This window comes from Crinia signifera, chromosome 6 (assembly GCF_055691185.1).
Source record: "Crinia signifera chromosome 6, ASM5569118v1, whole genome shotgun sequence".
NCBI classification, from domain to species: Eukaryota; Metazoa; Chordata; class Amphibia; order Anura; family Myobatrachidae; genus Crinia; species Crinia signifera.
The window spans coordinates 31,114,805-31,141,445 of NC_139222.1; the positions used below are offsets into that span (position 1 = coordinate 31,114,805).

At 50.1% G+C, this 26,641-nt stretch overlaps 1 long non-coding RNA gene, 1 other non-coding gene and 1 pseudogene across 2 annotated transcripts; all 3 read right to left on the reverse strand.

Moving 5' to 3' along the window:
* Window positions 1-1,936: 1,936 nt before the first annotated feature.
* LOC146011769 (5S ribosomal RNA) lies at window positions 1,937-2,054 on the reverse strand (annotated as a pseudogene).
* A 3,505-nt stretch (window positions 2,055-5,559) lies between these two features.
* Window positions 5,560-5,678, reverse strand: LOC146014279 (5S ribosomal RNA). Its single transcript, XR_014447228.1, has one exon. It is a non-coding gene; the product is annotated as a 5S ribosomal RNA (ribosomal RNA).
* An 8,641-nt stretch (window positions 5,679-14,319) lies between these two features.
* On the reverse strand, window positions 14,320-17,356 carry LOC146006895 (uncharacterized). Its single transcript, XR_014444114.1, has 3 exons — window positions 17,295-17,356; window positions 16,588-16,659; window positions 14,320-14,952 (listed from the first exon to the last, which is right to left on the reverse strand). It is a non-coding gene; the product is annotated as an uncharacterized LOC146006895 (long non-coding RNA).
* Between the last annotated feature and the right edge of the window lie 9,285 nt (window positions 17,357-26,641).

Genomic DNA, 26,641 nt, shown 5'->3' on the forward strand with positions numbered 1-26,641 from the left:
GGGGTGGGCATTTGGGAGCATTGACCGGGTCTGCTGGCTTGGTCTTGAATTTGTCTTCCGGCTTGGTCTTGAATTCGTCTGCCGGCTTGCTTTTGACCGGTCCTTCTGGCTTGATTTTGACCGGGTCTGCCTGCTTGTCCTTGACCAGGTCTGCCGGCTTGGTCTTGAATTTGTCTGCCGGCTTGGTTTTGACCGGGTCTGCCGGCTTGGTTTTGACCGGGTCTGCCGGCTTGGTTTTGACCGGGTCTGCCGGCTTGGTTTTGACCGGGTCTGCCGGCTTGGTTTTGACCTGGTCTGCCGGCTTTATTTTGACCGGGTCTGGTGGAAAGATGTTGAATGGGCCTGCAGACTTGTACTTGAACGGGTCTGCCAGCTTTCTCATGCGTAGGTCTGCCAGCACGTACTCGAATGGGTTAGCCGGCATGTACTTGGATGGGTCTGCCAGCAGGGACTTGACTTTTTCTGCCACCAGGTACTTGACTGGGTTATCCGGCCTGTACTTGGATTGGTCTGCCAGCCTGTACTTGAATGTGTCTGCTAGCTTGGATTGTTCTGCCGGCTTGTGCTTGACCTTGTCCGGGTCTGCCGCCTTGTACTTGAATAAGTCTGCCGGCTTGGTACGTTCTGCCGGTTTGTGCTTGACCTTGTCCGGGTCTGTCGCCTTGGATCGTTCTTCCGGCTTGTGCTTGACCAGGTCTACTGGCTTGGCCTTGATCGCCGTTGCCGGCTTGGCCTTGACCGTGGTCGTCGGCTTAGCCTTGACCATGGTCGGGTAAGTGGCCTCTGGGTAGAGTGAGATCCGCTTATATGGTGGGGGCCTTCGCGCCGGATGATTATTTACCACAAGTGCATACGGAGGCCAGTGTGGTGTTGCTGATATTTGAGCAATAGGCATGTCAGCTGTGACTACTTTGGACACTCTTGTGAATGAATTTCCGCTGTGACTTCTCTAGACTGTGACTTATCTTCTTAAGAGGCTGCAGCAGAATGAGGACCAGCAGCTCTGAGCACTCTTATTTATAACCTCTGTTTGGGCATTGTGATGTCATAATAGTTGTGTTCTATGCATTGTGATGTAATCAAGTACTTTCTAGATGCCCAGACATGCCCAGACATGCCCAAGCCAGTTCAAAAGTTTGGAATCGCATAGATATTTCCTTATTTTATAAAGAAAAGCAATGTTTATTTTTAAAATAAAGATAACCTTAAATTAATCAGAAATACACTACACTGTTAATGTGGTAAATGCATAGTTGCCTTCTCTCCTAAATTTTACAGGAGACTCCCTGAAATAGCAGCAATCGCCCTCTCTCCCTGATTAGTCTAGCAATCTCCCTCATTTCACCTAGCCCACATTATGTAGCTGTTACATTTTCGGAAAAAAGGGATAGAAGGATAGATGAACAATCCCTGACACGTACTAGTGACTCTTCTTTAGCAAGTATAGTAGCTCTTACTAACTGCTTTGGGGATCATCTACATTTGGATATGTAATTTTAATAGTTTCCTCAGATGTAGTAAAACACACCCACGCTTCTAGGTGCCAAATTCACAATATCTTCAAATATGGAACTAGACACGCCCTTTGGGTGGAGCATGACACACCCCCTCAATGGGCACTGTGCTACATTCTACTACCAAACATAATCTCCCTGAAATTAGTTTTGAAAAGTAGGCAAGTATGATCTTAAGCAATAAACCACATTCTAGAGCAGTAATCCTAGATAGTGTCTGGAAACAGAAAGTGAAACTAACACTCTGTTCCCAGCTACCAAACACCATGAGGTGAGGTAGGGGACATGTACCCCAACACTAGGACAGTGTTGGTATTGGGTAGTAGTAACCTTCCTCTATCACACTAATCACCATGAGGTGAGGTAGCTGTGCATGACATAGGCTGTGACAGGCAGCTCCACACTCCTCTGCTATAATGCCTAACCCACAGCACCTGGTGTGCACATGTGGTCTCCCACTCAGTACTAACCAGGCCCCACACTGCTCAGCTGCCAAGATCAGATGAAATTAGGTCTATCCAGTGTGGTATGGCTGGGGTCTGGGAGAAGATGGGAGCCCTGTGGCAGAAAGCCCCTGAAGGGAACGGTCTACAGCAGGGCTGGGCAATTGCGGCCCTCCAGATGTTGATGAACTACACATACCAGCATGCCTTGCTTCCGTTTCAGCTTGGCCACATAGCAAAATGAATGCAAAGCATCCTGGGATGTGTAGTTCATCAACATCTGGAGGGCCGCAATTGCCAAGCCCTGGTCTACAGGGTTGTGGAGACAAAAAAAAAAAAATCACACACAGCGCCTTAATTAGGACAGTGGGTAACAGGGGCGTAGGGAGGGCGGAGCACAAGCTCCAGGCGCAGAGAGATCAAGTGGCGCCGGAGCAATGCAAACTGTGCCGCTGGCTCCCCAGCCCTGCTTACCCGCTCCCTCCCCCGCCTGGCTGCGGCACTTACAGTGCTAGTACTTCAGTCAGTGTGCGTGGAGGTGCCGGGATTCAGCATTCAGAGGCACCCGGCAGGACGGAGAGGCAGGGACAGTGGCATCATGGGAATTGTAGTTTATATGTTACTGCTCAGACTTTGAGCAGTTAACTATTAAACTACAAATCCCATAAGGCCATGCTTTGCCCATACCTCCCAACTTTTGCAGCTCAGCAGTCGGGACACTGCTGCTGCGCGCCTCTGGCGCGTTGAAATTTTATGGGGGCGTGGCCTAATTTGGGGGCATGTCCTATACTCGCGGCTCCCCCGCGAGGCCACGCCCCCATTTTGCCGCTATGGGGGCATGACCCAGAGGCTCTGTGAGCCTCTAGCCATGCCCCCAGCCCCCTGGCTGCGTAGAATAGACGCTGTGCGCATGCGCACAGCGTTTATTCCCCGCTGCTTAGCAGCTGACAGGGGGACTCCCAACAGCCCCCCACACCGTGGGACACTGCCGCCCGCGGGTGGGACAGCGGGACAGGCCCTGACAATCGGGACTGTCCCGATAAAATCGGGACTGTTGGGAGGTATGCTTTGCCCTTGGCAGGAAGACTCACACTGAATAAACAGTGGAAACACGCTGCCTGGTGACATGCCTGCGAGTCAGACAGAGACACTGCAGTTACGATTCTGGAGGGAGACAGCTCTGCAGTTCTCTCCCTCCCCCTACCTCCCCTGCGTTTATCTAAGCTTCAGCAGCAGCATCAGGAAGAGGACCCTCCGTGACAATGTGTCATCAATGAGGGTAAAGATTCTGTAATGTGGCTTGTAGTTAATTAAATTGGCAGCTCCTGCAAACAAAATGGAGTGTGTGTGTGTATATGTATGTGTTATCTGCGTGTATGTGCAGGTGTTGTATATATGTGTGTGTGTGTGTGTGTGTGTGTGAGAGCAGGGACTCCCCCTGGATGGAGGTAAGAGGCAATCCCCTCCAACCCCCTCTGCCCGAGCGACTTAGCGGCTGCCGCATCACCCCCCCCCCCCCCTTCACATGCCGCCTGCACCAAGCATCTCCCCCCTCCCATCCCCCGGGACCCTCTTACTTGCTGCAGGAGGTGCCGGTCAAAACGCTTATGTTGACTGGCTGTTTCCTGTCTCCTGCCGCGGCACTAGACCTGAGCCGGCCCGACGCCCAGCAGGTGACTTTGAGACCACAGCCTCCCTTCAGCGCTGCAAGTCAGAGGGCCAGATGTATTAAGCTTAAGATAGTGATAGAGTGATAAACAACCAGCCAATCAGCTCCTTCCTGTCATTTTTCAAACTTAGCCTGTAACATGGCAGGTAGGAGCTGGTTGGTTGGCTGTTTATCACTCTCCATTTTATCACTTTTTGAACTTTGATACATCTGGCCCAGAGTGAGCAGTTAGCCCGACTGCGGTCCCTCCATCACCATATACACCCCGGCTGTGGCGAGTCCTTTCTGGGTTGTGGGTGGCACCCACTGTGTGTGTGTGTGGGGTTTGTGCTGACCACTTGCCTAGGTTGCCGGGGAACCTTGCACCGGCCCTGTGTGTGTGTGTGTGTGCGTACATATAAATGGAAGCATGATGGCTCCCGTCAGCAGTGTAACTAGAAATGTTGTGCCCTCCTTCCAAAAAAGTTTTTGGTTTTATGTGTCAAATGGGTATTATGGTTTGTTATATAGTATGTAATGGGCATGTGAATTTATGTGTAATGGGCATTACGGTGTGTCTTATAATGTTAGGCTGCTCCCCCTTTTCATCATGCAAGAGCCCCGCCTACTACAAATCCGGGGGGGGGGCGCAAAACGTGCCCTTGCTCCGGGCACCGTGGCACGTAGCTACACCACTGATGGGTAATGACAGGCACTACACTAATTGGAAGAGACACAAACATAAGATAAGTGTCTCTGTTATCTGCTTCTGTGAGCCTACCACAGTAGTAATAAAAGTAACAGAGTATACTAAATAAAAACACAGATAACCTCAATTAGTGAGAAAAAATAGGGTAAAAATTAACCCCTATATAGGCATCTACTCCCAACAACCAGCACCATGAGGTGAGGAAGGGGGAATATGCAACCTGACACCAGGACAGTGCAGGACAGCAGGTTGACCACTTGCCTAGGTTGCCGGGAACCTTGCACCGGCCTGTGTGTGTGTGTGCGTACATATAAATGGAAGCATGATGGCATGAAGGGGGAATATGCAACCTGACACAGGACAGTGCAGGACAGGGAGGCATAACACACCAGCAGTCTCTCCTTCAAGTCTCCCTCCGTGCAGCATTCAGGATAGGCAGTGTCTGACTAACACTCTGGCACAACTGTTTGAAACTAGGGATGGCCATCGACCATCGATGATTCGAAATCATTGATGGTTCATGGCCAATGTCGAATACTTTTGCCATCGATGAGGAGAACCAGATGGTTTCCCTCCATCGATGGAACAGCAAAACTATTTTTTGCTGTTTTTTTTTTCCAAAGTGCCGGGACATGGAGCATAGCTCCGCCCCTGGCACCTGCAAAGCCCCACACCTCTGTTTTGATTGGCCCACAGGCCAATGTAAAAATATCGATGGTCATCCATTGCATACTTTAGCACTATCGATGGCCTGTTGCAGAATTGCCATCGATGGCAACGATGGCCATCCCTATTTGAAACAGGCACCAGAAGGAAGGAGAGAGGCGGGAGTGATGTCACCCAGGCAAGAAATTTGATACAAAGGACCTGCACTGGGGCTGGGGGTGGAGCTATGGGCTGCTAAAAAAAAAAAAAAAGAACCCCCTCCCGGAGCCTAACCAGGGCTATATGCCCATATAGGACCTGCAACAGGTCAGCCCTGGTGGCCTAGAGGGGAGACCGAAAGAACGGGACCCAGCTGCCGGGGATCGCCGGAGTTGCCTCCTCCGCCAGCGGTGGTCACCGCTATAGGTATGCCGGAGCCCCACACCGGGACTCCGCTTACCTGACTGAAGCTTCCAGACGTTGCAGCGGCTCCCCCAATGCCTTGTGGAGATGCTGAGGCATCTGGCCATGGAGGTCAGAGACCCAGCACAGCGTGCTTCCTTCTGCTGCAGTGCACTGTGCACAGCGCCTGCAGCAGGCAACCTACAGCACCTGGTGTTCCCATGTGGTCTCCCACAAAAGTACTAACCAGGCCCAACACTGCTTAGCTGCCAAGATCGGATGAGATTGGGCCTATTCAGTGTGGTATGGCTGTAGGTTGAAATAAAAGAAAAAAAATGAAGTTTAAACCAGGGCTGCACTCTCAGAAGTTTAACTCCTTGGTGCCCAGTCTGGAGGACCTAGAATATCCCATGGTACCAGTGGTCCACCATAGGCTGAAGGAAAAAGTTATTTTTCTATTTTTTCCCCAAGGGGCCGAGACACAAAACATAGCTCCGTCCTGACACCTGTGAAGCCCCACCCCCATGTCAAAGAAAATGGATGTTCATTGATAGGTAAAAGCACTGATGGCAATGGCAACGATGGACATTCCTAGACTCCTCCCGAGTCACTGGTGGCTGCTCATCCAGTGTCCCCACCTGGCCCAGCAACAGCATCATAACAGGGAGCACATGGCAGCAGCTCCACCCAGCAGCCAATAGATGCAGAGTTCCCGCTGTGTGATGCTGCGTCACTGTGTCCCCCGTGCGCTGTGCGGCGAGTCCCACTGGGGCTGCAGTCACGGAGGATCAGCCGCTGAGAGCCCACAGTGGCCTCCTGAGTCTGGGGCCATGATGCAGGGAGGAAGCCGCTGGCGGTGTGAGGCTCTGGTGTCGGTACTGGGAAGTGGAGGCTGCAGGGAAGAGAGCACAGGCTGCCAGTGGTGTCCTGCACTGCAGAGGCCGCAGCCACTGAAGAGGTAGGAGCCCCTCTTGTGCAGTCTAAATTACCCCCCTTGAATAAGCCACAGGCAGGCTCAGGTGAGGGCCAATAATCCCCATACAGCAGCCACAGACCTTCTGCTGCCCAGTGTGGTCCAGCAACACTCCTGTCATCGCTATTGTCACTTATTAATTGGTTCAACAAAGATGTCATGTGATCTTACACTCCGATTACCCAATTAGAATGATACTGAAAACGCATTATATAGCCACCAACACCTCAATCAATCAACTCACTACCAGTGGTGAGTTGATTGATTGAGGTGTTGGTGGCTATATAATGCGTTTTCAGTATCATTCTAATTGGGTCAGTCTGTGAGAAAGGCTCCTTTAGCCGAAACGGATTCGTCGACTGCCGACTGTTAACTTTTGCAAGGATGGGTGAATATGCTTGTGACCCCCATTACCATTAATGGCATGATATTGCCAAGATTGCATATTGTTTTTTCTAAGCCGTTGATGCTCAATTTTAATAAATTGTGCTGTGCTGGATTACAAGTGGATAAGGAGTGTTGTCTTGTATATATCCCTGGATATACAGTTTTATATATATATATCTCCTATATATTTGGCTACATCTGTCACTCAAAGTGGGTGTCTGTGTCTATAACGCTCTGTTCCTGGACTTTCCTCTTAATGTGTGATTGCCTTCATCTGTGCTGAACACCTTTCTGAGAAATTAACCTGTTTAAAACAGGTGATGGCAATCATACATTAAGGGGAAGTCTAGAAACAGAGCATTGTGTCCCTCCTGGAGAGGGTCATGTTGGGAGGTATGTGACCGAGAACCAGCCCAGTGAGCCCACAGACAGTGCCAGACACCCACTGCCTTCCCATGTTGCCCAGCACTGCTACTCCACAGCCACCAGGTGAGCGGCCCCCTCCCGCGATTTGCGGCAAACCCCCCCCCCCGCCGCGCCCCCCCTCCCGCGATTCGCGGCAAAAACACCCGCTCCCCCGCGACCCACCCTACCACGATTCGCAGCAAAAACACCCCCGCGACCCCCCCTCCCGCGATTCGCTGCAAAAAGAACCCCCCCACGACCCCTCCCGCAATTTGCGGCATAACCACCACCCCGCGACCCCCCTCCCCGCGAATCGCGGCAACCCTCCCCCGTGACCCCCCCCCCCCGATTCGCGGAAAAACACCCCCCCCCCCGCGACCTCCCTCCCGCGATTCGCGGCAAAAAGAACCCCCCCGCGACCCCCCCTTGCACGATTGGCGGCACCCCCCTGCGACCCCCCTCCCGCGATTCGCGGCACACCTATTCATTGTCATGTGTCGACATGGACACCAATGAAGTGGCACACTTATGTCAACATTTACATGTGTTGACCTTTCTGTGTTGATTTTTTCTTGTGGCGATTCGCGTCACACCCCCCGCAACCCCCCCTCCCGCGATTCGCGGCACCCCCCGTGACCCCCCACCTCCCGCAATTCGCGGCAACCCCCCCACCGGAACCCCTGTGAACCCCCGCCTCCCCGCGATTCGCGGCACCCACCCCCGCGACCCCCCCTCCCGCAATTCGCGGCACCCCCCCCGTGATTCGCGGCAGCTCCAGAATTAAATTGCACATGGAAAACACTAACATGGCTATGGTCGACAATGAAAAAGGTTGACATGAGTTTTTGAAGTATTTTTGTCATTTTTTGAATATTTTCATATTCATTCTCATGTGTCGACATGGACACCAATGAAGTGCCACACTTATGTCAACATTTACATGTGTTGACCTTTCTGTGTTGATTTTTTTCTTGTGGCAATTCGCGTCACACCCCCCGCAACCCCCCCTCCGGCGATTCGCGGCACCCCCCGCGACCTCCCCCCCCTCCCGCAATTCGCGGCAACCCCCCACCGGAAACCCCATGAACCCCACTCTCCCGCGATTCGCGGCACCCACCCCCCGCAACCCCCCCCCCCCCCCTCCCGCAAATCGCGGCACCCCCCGCAATTCGCGGCAGCCCCAGGATTAAATGGCACATGCAAAACACTGGCACGGCTATGGTCGACAATGAAAAAGGTTGACATGAGTTTTTGAAGATTTATTTCATTTTTTGAATGTTTTCATATTCATTGTCATGTGTCAACATGGACACCAATGAAGTGGCACACTTATGTCAACATTTACATGTGTTGACCTTTCTGTGTTGATTTTTTCTTGTTGCGATTCGCGTCACACCCCCCCGCAACCCCCCCTCCCGCGATTCGCGGCACCCCCCGTGACCCCCCACCTCCCGCAATTCGCCGCAACCCCCACCGGAACACATGTGAACCCCGCCCTCCCGCGATTCGCGGCACCCAACCCCGCGACCCCCCCCTCCCGCAATTCGCGGCACCCCCCGTGATTCGCGGCAGCTCCAGAATTAAATTGCACATGGAAAACACTGACATGGCTATGGTCGACAATGAAAAAGGTTGACATGAGTTTTTGAAGGTTTTTTTATTCATTTTTTGAATATTTTCATATTCATTCTCATGTGTCGACATGGACACCAATGAAGTGCCACACTTATGTCAACATTTACATGTGTTGACCTTTCTGTGTTGATTTTTCTTGTGGCGATTCGCGTCACCCCCCCCCCCCCGCAACCCCCACTCCCGCGATTCACGGCACACACACACCCCCCCGCGATTCTCGGCACCCCACCCCGTGACCCCCCCTCCCTAGATTCACGGCACACCCCCTGCGACCCCCCCTACCATGATTCGCCGCAACCCCCGCCCCCGTAACCCCCCTCCCGCGATTTGCGGCAACCCACCCCGTGACCCCCCTCCCGCGATTCTCTGCAATCCCTCCCCTCCCGCGATTCGCAGCATCCACCCCCCCACAACCCCCCCTCCTGCAATTCGCGGCACCCCCCGCGACCCCCCCTCCTGCAATTCGCGGCACCCTCCGCGACCCCCCTCCCGCGATTCTCATATACAAACGTTCACAAATTAAGGGGGCGCAGCCCCTTACGACGGTGTGAAGAGCGCCCGCAGGGCGCGATGAATCACCTAGTATATATATACTAGGTGATTCATCGCGCCCTACGGGCGCTCTTCACACCGTCGTAAGGGGCTGCGCCCCTTAATTTGTGAACGTTTGAATTGTGAGAAATATGGTTAGAATTATATGAAAGATGCCTGTATTGCAACTTTAGTTATAGGTGAAATGTGTTAAATAGAGAGCATATGATGTGGAAGGGGGTGTGTATTGTTTTGTTTAATTAAAAAGCGGTTACAGAGAAAGATGTACATTGATAGTGTGGATGGTACAGTGACATTTGTGGGTGTGGGGGGGGGGGGGGCTGTGTGTGCATGTTGTTTAGGTGTGTGTGCAATAGTATAGTAGGGTGTTTCTGAGTCAGCGGCTCCCCACTGGCGGAGGTCACGACACAGGAAAACAGGAGGCTGGGTAGTGATAGGGGTGTGTGGGAATAAGGGGGACTAAGGAGGAGGGTGGGAGATACTGTGCAGCTTCTGCCAGTGGGTGAGGGTCCAGCGTGGCAATACAGGATGGTGGCCCTGAGTCAGTGTCTCCTCCTACTGGGTGGGAGTTAGGGTGCATGAGAGCAGGAGGCTGGGCTATGAGGCATGATAGGGGCATGTGGGCAAAACAGCGTCAGTGACTCCCCAGTGATGGAAGTTACGGTTCAGGAGAGCAGGAAGCTGGGTAGTGATAGGGGTGTGTGAGTATACGGGGGACTAAAGAGGGGCTTAGGGGTGCCGTGAATTGCGGGAGGGGCGCGGGGGGTGCCGTGAATCAAGGGAGGGAAGGGGCGCAGGTGTCGGCGAATCGCGGGAGAGGGCGGGGGTCCGCAAAGCGTGGGAGGGGGCGTGAATTGCGCGGGGGGGTTGCGAATCCCGTGAGGGGGGTGCGCGGGGGGTGCGTGAATTGCGGGAGGGGGGGGCACGGGGCGCGATGAATCACCTAGTTGGTTATATATTCTTGCAGAAGGATGGTAGGATGTTGCTGTCATTCAGAATGCATTTACATAAACAGTAATAGTAGCAGTAAAAGGTCTGACTTAAAACGGAATCGGTACATCTGTCAGAATGAACTTAGGTCTACAGTCATTAGGTCGACCCCATTAGGTCGACTGGCAGGAAGGTCGACCTGATTTAAGGTCGACATGGGCCAAGGTCGACATGACTTAAGGTCAAATTTGCATAAAGGTCGACATGAGGAAGGTCGACTGGTCATAAGGTCGACATGGGTTTTTCACTTTTTTTATCCGAATGTCGACACAGTTGACATGGACACAGTTGGCAATGAGAATCGGACCCTCGCTCGCTTCGCTCGCGATGCATCGGGCGCGGTGGCTCGCTTCGCTCGCCACAGCTTTAATAACCTCCTCCACGCCCTAGTGGATGGTAGGGCATGAAATACCGCCTGTTGGCACATGTCGGCTCAAAAAACAGTGAAAAACCCCATGTCGACCTTATGACCAGTTGTCCTTCCTCATGTCGACCTTTATGCAAATTCGCCCTTAAGTCATGTCGACCTTGGCCCATGTCGACCTTAAGTCAGGTCGACCTTCCTGCCAGTCGACCTAGTGGGGTCGACCTAATGACTGTAGACCTAAGTTCATTCTAATAGATGACCGCTTCCCCTTAAAACACCTACAGTAAAACAGAACAGGTGTTATATATTATACAAAGAATTGGTTGATGATGTGTAGGTTGACGTGCACATAGTTCATAGTTGTCACTGGAAAAAAATTGCTACAAGAAAAAATCAACACAAAGTTCAACACATGTAAATGTTGACATAAGTGTGGCACTTCATCGGTGTCCATGTCGACACATGAGAATGAATATGAAAACATTCAAAAAAAGAAAAATAAATCTTCAATAACTCATGTCAACCTTTTTCATTATCGACCATAGCCGTGCCAGTGTTTTGCATGTGCCATTTAATCCTGGGGTTACCGTGAATCACGCGCGGGGGTGGGGAGGGAGGAGGTGAGGGGTGTCTGCGAATCACGGGAGGAGGGGTCGTGGGTGGATGCCGTGAATTGCGGGAGGATGGGTCGCGGGGGGGGGGGGGTGGGTGCCGCGAATCGTGGGATCGTGGGATGGGGGGGGGGGCGCGGGGGGTTGCAGTGAATCGCGGGGAGGGTGGGTCGCAAGGTGGGGGGTTGCCGCAATGACAGGAGGGGGGTCAGGGGTGGGGAATCGCGGTAGGGGGGTCGTGGGGGGCACCGTGAACACGGCGTGAATCGTGGGAGGGGGGTTGCGGGGTGCCGCGAATTGCAGGAGGGGGTGTCACGGGGTGGGGCCGCGAATCGCGGGAGTCACCGGGGGTACCGCGAATTGCGGGGGGTGTGCTGCAAATCGCAGGAGGGGGTCGCGGGGGGTGCCGCAAATTGCCACAAGAAAAAAATCAACACAGAAAGGTCAACACATGTAAATGTTGACATAAGTGTGGCACTTCATTGGTGTCCATGTCGACACATGAGAATGAATATGAAAACATTCAAAAAGTGAAAAATAAATCTTGTCAACCTTTTTCATTGTCGACCATAGCCATGTCAGTGTTTTGCATGTGCCATTTAATCGTGGGGATGCCGTGAATGGGGGGGGGGGAGGAGGGAGGGAGGTGCATACCCAACATGACCCTCTCCAGGAGGGACACATTGCTCTGTTTCTGGACTTTCTTCTTAATTTAAGGATTACCATCACCTGTGCTTAAACACCTTTCTTATCAATTACCCTGTTTAAAATGACAGGTGATGACAATCATAATTAAGATGGAAGTCCACAAACAGAGCATTCTGTCCCTCCTGGAGAGGGTCATGTTGGGAGGTATGGAGGTGTGGGGCGCTCACCTGGTGTGTCTGGTGTGTAGCTGTGTCTTTGCTGTGTAACATGGAGAGGCAGAGGGTGTCTGGCACTGTCTGTGGGCTCACTGGGCTGGTTCTCTGTCATGTGAGTCAGAGGCTCCACCCAGGGTTATAGCTCCAGACACACTTTGAGTGACAGATGTAGCCAAATATATAAGAGATTCAAAAAGTGAAAAATAAATCTTCAAAAGCTCATGTCAACCTTTTTCATTTTCGACCATAGCCAATAGCGAATTGCGGGAGGGGGGTCGTGGGGGGTGGGTGACGCAAATCGCGGTAGGGGTGTCGCGAATCACGGGAGGGGGTCGCTGGGGTGCCGCAAATCGCCACAAGAAAAAATCAACACAGAAGGGTCAACACATTAAGTGTGGCACTTCATTGGTGACCATGTCGACACATGAGAATGAATATGTTTCTAATATGAAAATATTCTTAAAATGAAAAATAAATCTTCAAAAACTCATGTTAAACTTTTTCATCGTCGACCATAGCCATGTTAGTGTTTTGCATGTGCCATTTGATCCTGGGGTTGCTGTGAATCGCGGCGGCTGGGGGGTGTCCACGGGAGGGGGGGTGGGGGGTGTGTGTGTGCCATGAATTGGGGGAGGGGGGGTCGCGGGGGTGGGAGCTGCGAATTGTGGGAGGGGTGTGCGCGGCGGTTGCAGCGAATCGCGGGAGGGGGGGTCGCGGGGCCGGGGGGTTTGCCTCGAATCACGGGAGGGGGGGTGCCGCGAATCACGTGAGGGTCGCGGTGGGTGCAGGGGGGATGGGCGCGGGGGGTTGCAGTGAATCGCAGAAGGGGGGACGCGGGGGGTGGGGTGCCACAAATCGCCGGAGGGGGGTCGTGGGGGCTGGGGTTGCCGCAAATTGTGTGTGGGGGGGGGTGCCGCGAATTGCGGTAGGGGCGTTCTCGGAGGCGGGGGAGCGCGCGAATCATGGGAGGGGCCCCGCGAATTGCGGGAGGGGGGGGCGCTCACCTGGTGTGTCTGGTGAGTAGCTGTGTCTTTGCTGGGTAACATGGGGAGGCAGAGGGTGTCTGGCACTGTGCATACCTCCCAACATGACCCATGCCAGGAGGGACACAATGCTCTGCCGTTGGACTTTCTTCCTAATGCATGATTACCTCCATCTGTGTTGAACAGGTTAATTGATAGGAAAGGTGCTTCAACACAGGTGATGGCAATCATACATTAAAAGGAAAGTGCAGGAGCAGAGCAATGTGTCCCTCCTATGACTGTGGGCTCACTGGGCTGGTTCTCTGTCATGTGAGTCAGAGGCTCCACCCAGCGTTAGAGGGTCAGACACACTTTGAGTGACAGATGTAGCCAAATATATAATATATATATATATATGGGCGGTAATCCCCGGCACTCCGGATAGGAGGGGTACTTGCCTGGTGCCTTCCGGGAAGCTGATGGAGGCGGACACAGCACCAGCCCGGAGCTCCTATATATTTGGTGAGTTCACTCTTTATCATTATATGCTGTTCTTGATAAAAGCGCGACAAGCGCTGAAACGTTGAAACCTTCTACAGCCTACTGTAGTTATTTCTATTAAGACCTGAGTGCCGCCGCCACCATCGCTATATATATATATATATATATATATATATATATATATATATACCCAGGCAATGAGCATGTAACCCCCTGGCAATGAGCATTGCATTTAGGGGAAACAAATTATAATAAATGTATGGGGCCCCCCAGAAATTCTTTACGCTACTGGTAAGACATGTGGTATACCGCGTACCTTTTACGGTGTTGAACAACATGTTTTCTATGGGTCTAGTCAACAACAAAATTGTCTAATTTTGCGTACGCACAAAATTTTATTCTATTAAAAACATCAGATGGAAAAATGCAAAGTAAATGACAACACTATAAACAATTATCTCTCCTATTGGCTGTAGATACGATCCTCTACTCATTCCACCTCTCTGTCTTCCCCTGGACCTCACACTCCGCCTCGTTGGTGTGGATGCAGCAGCAACAGATGGCACTGGGATCTCTGTTCGCCCGCTGGTTGTAAAAGTATTTGCTTGGTGTAATGTAGGGTACACACCAGGACGACCCGCTCACGATGCACATCGTGAGCGGGTCGTCAGTGTCTCGTCCGACCCGCTCACGGTGACGCGGGGGGGGGGGGGCACGACCCGCTCACGATGTGCACCGTGAGCGGGTCCAATCCGATGGCGACCCGCACCCGGCTGTATGGTCGTCATTGAGATCCTACCTGCAGCAGGTAGGATCTCAATAACGACCGACCGACCCGCGGGACCGCGCATCGGATCGGTATCGGTCCACAGCAGGTCAGAAAAGCGCCCAATCAGCACACAATCTACATCCAATTGATCGGAATTGGATCGAGATTGTGGGGATCGGGCCCTAGTCGTCCTGGTGTGTACCCAGCATAAGTTTTGGCTTTGACCCTGGTGTAGGCTTGCTATTGCAGCACAAATGTGATTGCTTATTACTAGCTGGTTGTTGCTTTGTTCTCGGATGGCCTGTGTAAGGTCATGTGTGGTGGTGAAGCACTGGAATTGTTTGGTTTGCTTGTGCATGAATTCAAACTGGAGTTTTGCAAAGTCGCCCAGATACGTGCTGGCCATCGATGTTGGTTGATGTTGTGGCTGAGGAGTTGCATGATGTTCCCCTGGGGCCTTATGTGTTTGTCCTGTTGTCTTCTCTGTAGGCTCTTCACACAATGTGTGGGAGATGTCCTCCTGCTCTTCCTCTGGCTGTGCAGGTGGTGCATGTGTAGAGATGGTATATGATAGACCTGATGGAACAAGTAGAAGTGTGTATATTAAACTATCCAATGCTTTATCTTTATACACGATACACAGTGCAGAGCTTGGTGTCCATTGTAATTGAGATTTGTGGATACCGCAACCATTAACTGTAAGAGCTGGGCTGCGGGGAGTGCCGGTTTAAATCTGGAGCCGTTCCCAAGCGAAACACAGTTCACAAACAGGCAGCCAATCACTGCTTTCTGCATGAAAGCTCCGCCCACTCTCAGCATTTTTAGTTAGACGCCAATGAGCGGAGCCTTCTGTTTGACGACAGCGGTGATCGGAAGCAGATGTCCCCTGAAGAGCTGAAGAGGTCGCTGCTGTCATTAATGGGCCAGTGGCGGACAAATCCAGATGTGGGCCGGAGAGCGCTTCAGCTGGTGCAAAGCAAAGAGCTAAATGAAGCACCCCCACTAAAGCCCCTTCCAACGTAGCAGTAGACAAACTTGGACACAAGTAATATACCCCCTAGACCACCTTGTGCTGGACATTAGACATGTTATGTTAAGCAGGCTGAGGGCCCATGCTAAAATGATACATGATTATGATCATTAGGTTCATGTCACTTTATATGCCCTTAAGAAGGCAGGCAATAGCACAAGCCCCTCTTGATTGGCTGGGCATTAGGCCCAGTCCACTTTTTAGTAATAGGTAAAGGGATCCCCTACTGTGTTTCATGATTTGTATAAAAGCCACTACTGTGGGGTAATGTATAAGGGGCAATACTGTGAGTGTAATGTGCATGATGCACTACTGTGTGGGCATATTGTGCAGTAAAGGCCATACTGTGAAGCAATGTGCCATACTGTGTTTGTATAATGTGCAACAAGATGCACTACTGTGTGGGCATAATGTGCAATAAGGACCCATACTGTGTGGGCAAAATGTGCAACAAGCGGCCATACTGTGTGGGCATAATGTGCAACAAGGAGCCATACTGTGTGGCCATAATGTGCAACAAGGAGCCATACTGTGTGGGCTTAATGTGCAACAAGCGGCCATACTGTGTGGGCATACTGTGCAACAACGGGCCATACTGTGTGGGTATAATGTGCAACAAAGGGCACTTCTGTGTGAGAATAATGTACAATAAGGGGCCATACTGTGTGGGCATAATGTGTGGGCATAATGTGCAATAAGGGGCCATACTGTGTGGGCATAAGGTGCAATAAGAAGCCATACTTTGTGGGCATAATGTGCAAAACATATTGGTACTATTGTGTGGAAACCCCCCCCCCTTCCTCACTGTGTGGCCACTGCCATTTTTTGCATAAAGGCCCCCACCTGGCAAATCTTTACATTACATTAGGCATCTATTGGGGCAATTCCCCATTCTACTGATGCCTGGGTCGGCCATCAGCAAAATCCAAGATGTTGTAAATCCTAGAATCACTGATTCCATCCCAAAAATAAATGGAATGGTCAAGTTGGGTGTTTTTAACACGTAGGATTTTGCTGATACCTCAAGAAACCGCAAGAATGAAGCGGTATCAGGGATTTGCCGGGTAGATGTATGGCCCACTTTTGACAAGTCCATCATACAAACATATTTGTAAATGAAACATTTTTGTTTTTGTTGCATGAGTTTGCTTATAAATCTAATTATTATTAAAACAACTCACCCGCAATATGTCCCTTATCCTGCGGGGAAGGTTGTGGCCACTTAGATGGGACCTTGCGTCTGGGCGGAGGTGCTTTGCAAAGAAGATAAACACTATTAAACAATTAAAAATAGGGGAAGAACCGAAGGACAAAAAAAAACCGCTATTAGACAAGCTCAATAAAGATTTAGGGGGGAATTCAGTGTATCTATATTGTATAAAAGGGGCAACTGGTACTAAAAAATTAAAAATCTATATATTCATAAAAACTAACTACTCCTCACCTCTATGAGGTAAAGTACTCAACGGACCAAATTACTCCTTTGTGTGATAAAAAAATATAGAAAGTGACAGCAATTTTTGCAGGGACACTGATCTGCCGCAAACTTGCTGGATATGGAGAGAGGTAGCTGCGAATACAGAGATTGGAGGTAGGAGCAGAAAAGGACTGGGGGTGGGGTGGAGAGTTTGTGGGCTAAAAACGATCACAGCTCAATGTGAAAGTAAAAACTGTCACAGCTCAAAGTAAAAGTACATTGCAGAAGCCGTCATTTTGATGGACTTTTTACTAGTAAGACATAAAAAGAAAATTATAGGAGCTTATCTTTTAAAATGAGATCTGTTCAGGAATCACCCGACGCGTTTCATCCTTCGGACTTCATAAGGGGTAGTAAATAGTGACAGAACAAGGAGAATGGCTGCATATATCCTGTATTATTATTACTCACGGAGGCCGAGTTCTGCGGGACTAGCCTCCTCCGTAATCTTCACATCTCTCTGAACTGTACCCTACACGTGTGACATTATAGCAATAAAGCATAACGATACAGGAATTCATATACCCCTAAATACTTCATAGTAACATTATCAGGTCATAAACTTACATTCATCATTAGAATATAAAAATTCCATCTACCTGGAAATCATGTATCGGGATATTGTAATTGTCCCCTTTACAATGAACTTCATCCATTGGACAGTAGACGTGACCTTTGGTGAGGATTAGGGAAACTGCAGGCGTGCCTAAGCTTTTTAGGGAGGGGTGTGTGATGTCAGCTTCAGGCCAGATATGCCTTTTTCCATCGCACTGCTAAGTCTAGTGCTACTCTGAACCAGCGATGACTGTGTACTGTGTAAAAAACATCGATGGTGAGCCTGTTACGATGGGTTTTGGACATATTTGCACGGCTGTAGCCGTACACATCCATTTGCTTAGTGATCACAGGCGGATTTAATTCTAGCGGGGTGGCGTCTTAGCTGACCGCTGGACGCAGCGCCCAATTTGTGAGGGTGCGATCAGGTGTGAATCAGGGCCATGTTCACACATATGCTGTAGGTTGGGGACCCCAGACTCAGTGATAGACCACCAGGGCCCAGCCCCACGTTGTTGCCAAACATATAAAGGTGTGGAGCAGGCTGCATTGTTCAGCTCCTACCTCTTCTGTTGATGCCTTCAAATGGAGGCGCGGATGTTTCTTCTGCCCCGTGGCTGTGACAGCAGCGCGCACATAGAGTAAGTAGATCCGCAACAGGTGAGGGAGCGGAGGGGAGATAAGGAGGTACTGTAGGTGGTTGGTCATAGTTAAGAGAAACTACTTTTTAGAATAAGTTTTTTTTTTAAAGATAATTGGGTTTGATTTTTGTGTTGAAGAGGCTAAGGGGCCCATTTATCATACTAAGGGGCCCATTTATCATGCTAATAGCCGCAAATATATTAAGTATCATTGGAATGTATCAGGAGGGACCACAGCAAGAATCTCTGATCCCTCCTGCACTGCCACCGGCTGCTTCCCCCATAGGTTACTATTGGGTATGCGAAGCTGGCCGATGTATCAACATCGGGCAGCAACGCTTCGCATCCCTGGGCTATTGCCATTCTGAGATGGCGGTAGCCCATTGTAGCCTATGGGCTATAGATTGCACTTCCGCTGGGGCAGTGCGGTTAGTGGGGTCGGTAAGGGGTCAGCACTAACCACACATGTGCAGACACCCCCCGGCGCCCGGCTCAGCACATTGCATGGACAGGCTCCATTCGGAGCCCTGTCCCTGTGCGCCAGGAATGATACAACCCGCCAATAGGATCACATTTTTACAATGCTATCCTGGGAGGTAACAATCCGCCCAGATCACATTGTAAATGCGATCTGTGATAAATGGGCCCCTAATGCTTTTAACTCCTTTGCCGATGAGGGTTTTCTCACCGTGGTGCATAGGGTATTTGTATAGTAATTTGGGAAATGGTCGTATTGTCGACCTGACATAGGTCGACAGTCATTAGGTCATCACCGTTGGGTCAACAGGCAACAAGGTCGACAGGGTTCTAGATCGACATGGTTTTAGGTCGACAAATACATTAGGTCGACATGGGTTAGGTCGACAGGTCGCAGGGTCGACATGGGTTTTTCACTGTTTTTTGGAGCCGACACGTGCCGACAGGCGGTAGTTCATGCCCTACCATCCACTAGGGCGTGGTGGGAGAATAAAATAGTGTGCCCGAAGCATCGCGAGTGAAACAAGAGATGCAAGGGGCGGCGGTTGGCTTCCAACTGTGTCCATGTCGACATTTGGGTAAAAAAAACATGTCGACCTCGCGACCTGTCGACCTAACCCAAGTCGACCTAACGCATTTGTCGACCTTGTCCCATGTCAACCTTGTCGACCTAAGTCGGGTCGACAATACGATCCACACCCAGTAATTTAGTTAGAATCAGGGCTGGGCGCCAGGACCCAGAGGCAGCATGAGTGTGGAGGGATGTGGGCCTTGACGGCCCCACTGGTGTCACCAATGTCAATATAGGAACAGGTGGTGCCACCAACGCCGCCGATGGGGGCGTGCCCGGCACCTATGGAGGAGCCTGGCTTCCCCCAAGCTCTCTGGTTAATGTGAATAGATGTTGTGTGCTTGTGCAGGGCATCTATTCACGTGGTGACGGTGATGGCACAGGCAGGGGGGTGTTTTAGCAGGGTGCTGCGAAAGTGGCATGGCGCATTTTGCCCTTTTAAAAATCAGCTAAAAATAGCCTGCATACACATGTTGGCACGTCAAAAACTATGGGGTAAAGTGACTAAGATGAGAGTTCCCTTTCATATGGGATGTTGCATTGTGCAACCAATCAGAAACTGGGGGTTATTCATATTCATTCGGTCCTCTGTGCATTCACACGGAGGACCAATGCTGTGCGTCTGTGCATGCGCGTTTCTGCTCATCTGCACATGGTAAACATTCGGTTTGCCGGGTGCACACACCCTACACGGCGAGCTGGGGGGCGGAGAAGGGCGGGGGGCGCCGGGGAGCCCCATTACCATATGGGAACGCCCTGCGTTTCATGGGCGTTACCATGGTAATGAGGTGGTGACGCGTGTGTAAGGGGCAGGATGTCAGCTGCCCACCCATATCCGTCCCACCGTACACGCATATGGAAGTGACTTGAAAGTCACTTTTTTTTGCTTGTACCTTCCACATCTTCCACAGTGGGGTCCCACTTCCGACCACTTGGACTCTATGGACACAAACGTCAGCATACCCAACCAGGGGCGGTAACTATCTCATTCTATAAACTGTTTGGGTAACAATAGGAACGGAGTCTCCCTAAATTGCTGCTATAACTGTGGAAGCGGGTGACTCACCATTGTATTGCTTTTATACCATGGTTTACGATTAATTGTGTATTTATCTTATTATATTAAATATGTAAAGATCATCCAATCTATTTTTCATTAATATTTGCAAAAGACCCCCCAGCGCTGCATTCTCCATCCCTTTTTCTCTTTTTGCATGCGATCACCAAACAATTGGGCCAGATTCTCTAAGCTTCAAGAGTGATAAAATGGAGAGTGATAAACAGCCAGCCAATCAGCTCCTACCTGCCATGTCACAGACTGTGTTTGAAAAATATCAGACAGGAGCTGATTGGCTGGCTGTTTATCACTCTCCATTTTATCACTTTTGAAGCTTAGAGAATCTGGCACAATAGCTGTTAAGGGTGGGGGCACGTCATTTGAAAAGTGGGGACTCGTGGTTTCAACTATGGTTGTTGATATGTTTAGACACGCCATTAAGCACTAAGAGGCCCCAACATTTGATAGAAGGACCCCCCCCCCTTTAATATTTAAGGGGCACCTATTTTATAGTTTCCAGGTTGGGGGAGTACCAGATAATAGATTTTATGTTGACACCATTTGAAAGAGGGTACCCCCATCTTTCGCTGAAGAGGAGGAGTGGAGCTGCATATCCATAGGACAAGCCCCACTCATCCTCCGCAGCAAAGGGGTTAATTAACCCCTTGAGTGGTGGGTTTTGCTGGGGCAGGACAAACCTACCAGGGCAGGTTTGTCCTGCCCCAGCAAAACCCACCACAGGAAGTTGGAAGCCCCCCTCCCTCACCTCTGCTCCGGCGTTAGTACGCCGGAGCTTCCCTGCCGCTGCTGTCCCTGCTGCATTAACCGGGCGCCCGTCACATTCAGCAGTGACGGCGGGGGGCTGGGGGAGGTTTGCCGCTGACGTCACTGTAAAATGAGTGACAGCTGGCTGGCGATCGGTACGCCGGAGCAAAGGTGACGGGGGGGGGTTGGGCTCTAGAGGTGCTGCACCAGTGCTGCACACCTGGACACCACTGGCACGCACCTATTGTATATTAGAGGTATGCCTGGAAATTTTCCGGGCATACCACTCAAGGGGTTAAGCTAATGAAGGCGGTAATTATGGGGGTAATGTATGGAAATATAATTGATGATGTGGTGATATTTAATAAAGGGGTAAGGAAGTTAGGGGCATATTTATTTAGCTTGGAGAAGAGATAAACTGGAGATAAAGCGGAGAAAAGGTAAAAGGAGATAAAGCACCAGCCAATCAGCTCCCAACTGTCTTTTTCGAACACAGCTGATTGGCTGGTGCTTTATCTCCTTTTACCTTGTCTCTGCTTTATCTCCAGTTTATCTCTTCTCCAAGTTGAATAAATCTGCACCTTAATTATGTTGAATTGCGTTATTATGAAGAGCTGAAGGAGTAAATTAGAAAGAGTTAATGATTGATGACGGGATGATATTGGAGTAGATCAGCGGTTCTCAAACTGTGGGTCCTGACCCCAAAGTGGGTCCCGACCTTCTCAGCATGGGGTCACGACTCCATTTTGCTGACCATCAAGCTGATGACTTTTCTAATCTCAGTCATTGATTCAAAGAGTCTGAAATATATGTTGAGTTGTCTGTCCTCCCATCATTTTGTGCCTCCACAATGCTGCCATGTATGTGCTGTCTGCTGACTACACATGTGATGTGATGACCTTCTGCATTCAATTGATGGGGTCCCGTAAATATTTTTATTGTCTAATGGGGTCCCAGAGTAAAATAGTTTGAGGACCCCTGGAGTAGATGTATGAAGCAGTGATAAGGGAGGAGACGTGAGTCAGAGGAGAAGTGGCCCAAGGCAACCAATCAACACTGAAGTAACATCTATGATTTGCATACTATAAAATTATACAGAGCAGCTGATTGGTTGCCATAGGCCACTCCTCCTTCCTTATCACTGCTTCATACATCAAGCCTATTGTTATCAGTTATGGCTGTCAGTGGGATGAATCGGGCTCTGTGAACAAGTAACCTGGGCTTTCCGACCTAATTTCCATTCACTGTATAGAGAGAGTGTCCATCATCTCCAAGCACTGGCAGAGGTAATCCCTGCAATATCCAAGTCACGCCAGTGGTGTTTCAAGCCCCTGTGATGCAAAAACCGTGTTCAGCTGCTCGGGCTGGACCCAGGAATAACATTTTCCTCAATTCTGGTTCAACAAACCTATAGCCTTACTACACAGTAACAAAGCCAACACACACATGTACCAACTATAGGGCCTTATTCAGACCTGCTTGTTAGGCTGTGTATAAGCACCACCCTCGCTCTGAAAAGGAAGTCTATATGAATTGGGGGCGGGCGCAGACACTATGGTCTTTATTCAGATCTGATCACAGTACAAATTAAGGTCGAATTTGCATAAAGGTCGACATGAGGAAGGTCGACTGGTCATAAGGTCGACATGGGTTTTTCACTGTTTTTTGAGCCGACATGTGCCGACAGGCGGTATTTCATGCCCTACCATCCACTAGGGCATGGTGGGAGAATAAAATAGTGTGCCGAGCGCAGCGAGGCACCGTGCCCGAAGCATAGCGAGCGATGCGAGGGTCCGATTCTCATTGCCAACTGTGTCCATGTCGACTTTGTCGACATTCGGATCAAAAAACAGTGAAAAACCCATGTCGACCTTATGACCAGTCGACCTCCCTCATGTCGACCTTTATGCAAATTCGACCTTAAGTCATGTCGACCTTGGCCCATGTCGACCTTAAGTCAGGTCGACCTTCCTGCCAGTCGGCCTAGTGGGGTCGACCTAATGACTGTAGACCTAAGTTCATTCTGACAGATGTCCCGATTCCGTGTGGACACCCCCCACCCCCCTCCCTCACTATGTGGACACTGTTTTTTGTTTTTTTTTGCATAAAGGTCCCCACCTGGGAAATCTTTACATTACATTAGGCATCTATTGGGGCATCTATTGGGGCAATTCCCCATTCTACTGATGCCTAGGTCCGCCATCAACAAAATCCAAGATGTTGTAAATCCTAGAATCGCCACGCTTCGGGCTCGGTGGCTCGCTGCGCTTGACACGCTATATAAAATCAACTCTATGCCCACTTGGATAGTGGAGAAATGAACAGGACCATGTTAACATTGAATCCTATGGAAAATCGCATCGAATCGATCTTAAAATCGAGCTCCCAGATACTACATAAGTACCTAAAGTACTGCCAGTGACCACTAGTGGGCACTCAACGGACCAAATTACTCCTTTGTGTGCTAAAAAAAATAGAAAGTGACAGCAATTTTTGCAGGGACACTGATCTGCTTCAATCTTGCTGGATATGGGGAGAGGGAGCTGTGAAGACAGAGATTGGAGGTAGGAGCAGAAAGGGGCTGGGGGTGGGGTGGAGAGTTTGTGGGCTAAAAACAATCACAGCTCAAAGTGAAAGTAAAAACTGCCACAGCTCAAAGTAAAAGTACATTGCAGGAGCCGTAATTTTGATGGACTTTTTATTAGTAAGACATAAAAAAAAACAAATTGTAGGAGCTTATCTTTTAAAATGAGATATGTTCAGGAATCATCCAACGCGTTTCAATGTGTGGAGCAGGCTGCATTGTTCAGCTCCTACCTCTTCTGTTGATGCCTTAAAATGGAGGCGCAGATGTTTCTTCTGCCCCGTGGCTGTGACAGCAGCGCGCACATAGAGTAAGTAGATCCGCAACAGGTGAGGGAGCGGAGGGGAGATAAGGAGGTACTGTAGGTGGTTGGTCATAGTTAAGAGAAACTACTTTTTAGAATAAGTTTTTTTTTTAAAGATAATTGGGTTTGATTTTTGTGTTGAAGAGGCTAAGGGGCCCATTTATCATACTAAGGGGCCCATTTATCATGCTAATAGCCGCAAATATATTAAGTATCATTGGAATGTATCAGGAGGGACCACAGCAAGAATCTCTGATCCCTCCTGCACTGCCACCGGCTGCTTCCCCCATAGGTTACTATTGGGTATGCGAAGCTGGCCGATGTATCAACATCGGGCAGCAACGCTTCGCATCCCTGGGCTATTGCCATTCTGAGATGGCGGTAGCCCATTGTAGCCTATGGGCTATAGATTGCACTTCCGCTGGGGCAGTGCGGTTAGTGGGGTCGGTAAGGGGTCAGCACTAACCACACATGTGCAGACACCCCCCGGCGCCCGGCTCAGCACATCGCATGGACAGGCTCCATTCGGAGCCCTGTCCCTGTGCGCCAGGAATGATACATCCCGCCAATAGGATCACATTTTTACAATGCTATCCTGGGAGGTAACAATCCGCCCAGATCACATTGTAAATGCGATCTGTGATAAATGGGCCCCTAATGCTTTTAACTCCTTTGCCGCTGAGGGTTTTCTCACCCTGGTGCTTAGGGTATTTATATAGTAATTTAGTTAGAATCAGGGCTGGGTGCCGGGACACGGAGGCAGCACGAGTGTGGTGCAATGGGGGCCTTGATGGCCTCACTGGTGTCACCAATGTGGGCAGTACTGCGGCGCCAATGTCAATATGGGACCGGGTGGTCCCACCAACGACACCGATGGAGGCGTGCCCGGCACTTACATAGGAGAATGGGAATAGATGTCGTGTGTGTGTGTAGGGCATCTATTCACGTGACGGCACGGGTAGGGTGTTTTAGCAGGGTGCTGCTAAAGTGCCATACAGAAAAGGAAGAACCACACGTCTAGCTATAGCTGCTGTATGAGGAGTGTGTAAGTATCCTATAAATTGATAGGCCAAAAAGAAAAAAGAATTATACAGCGCTAGGTTTGACTGAATGAAACACACTACCACATGTAAAAAGTTAATAACACAGGGTTGCCGACCCTCCCGGAATTATCAGGAGTCTCCCGAAAATCGGGTCCCCCTCCCAGACCCCCCGGAAGGGTGGGCAACCCTCTCGGAATCAGACCCCCACTGAGCCCCCCCCCCCCCCCGATCGCGGCATTTAAATGCCGCAATCCGCGGGTCTCAGAGGAGGGAGCAGAGCTAAAATGACACTCGTGTCGTTTTAGCCCCGCCCCGTCCATGGAGATCAGTGATTTTGACTATTTCCCTAATGGGGGCGGGGCTTAATGACGTCAGTCAAGCGCCCCCCCAGCGGAGAATTTGAAAGTCGGGAACCCTGCGTTATACTATACAGTAACACCCTTATAAATGTTTTGTTACACAGTAGTATCACTACACAGTACACTACACAGTATTGCCACTTACACAGAACACCCACAGTAGTTGTGCCACACATCATGCCCACAGTCGTAGTGCCCAGTACACATAATACCCAAATTAACAGGGCACAATACACCCACAGTAGTAGTGCCACACCTAACGGTACTTATGTACTAACTGGGCTGCCGATTTTGAAATCGGGTCCATCGCATAGCATCCGACCATATCGCATGCGATGCGATGCAATGGACCCGATTTTTCCATAGGATTCAATGTTAAAATGGACTGAGTCCATTTTAACATGGAATTCAATGGGAAAAGGGGTCCTTTTCATACCCCTACTATCCAAGTGGGCATGGAGTTGGATATAAACCTGTAGCGAGCCACCGAGCCCGAAGCGTGGTGAGCGGACACAGAATACCGTCCCCTCGCTACGCTCGCCACAGGTTTATATCCAACTCCATGCCCACTTGGATAGTAGGGGTATGAAAAGGACCCCTTTTCCCATTGAATTCCATGTTAAAATGGACTCAGTCCATTTTAACATTGAATCCTATGGAAAAATCGGGTCATCGCATCGCATCTGATTGTATGCCTTAAGTTTAGGCATACAATCAAAAAAATCGGCAGCCCAGATAATACATAAGTACCCACATAACACCCACAGTAGACATGTCACACATAATGTGCCAATTACACATAATGCCCACTGTAGTAATGCCCCTTACACATAATGCCCATAGTAGTAGTTGGGTGGTGTGGTTATTACACAAGATATCTGCACAGTGCTTAGATTGGAGAACTATTAAGCTGCTGATGCGGCTGATGCTTTAATCAAAATAAATCTTCAAATAAAGACAAAGAAAACTTTATTTTTATAATCTATGCATCCATTTTTAAATGGTCAGTAGTGTGATTAGGGGATCAATCCTATTTTTTGCAACTGCACTAAATCTCGCACCCTTCGCATCCTGGGGTAGCGAGCACTTTTGTTGCCGTAATGATTTGCATCAGAAAATGAATTATAAATAATAGGTTCAAACCCTGGGGAGAATGTGGAGAGGCTGTGGGATGCCAGGTATCCGCGTCCACCCACCTACCACACCTGCCACTCCACCACCCACAGCACCCCCACATCCACCTGTGGAAACACCACACACACTCCTTACACACCTGCCCCTCCCCCACCCATGGCACACCAGGCTCTCCCACATCCACAGCAGGCCCAGACCCTGTCTAAACATTTTTTTTACTTATAAATGCAATAAAGCTGGGGTAGCCAACCCTAGTCCTCGAGAGCTA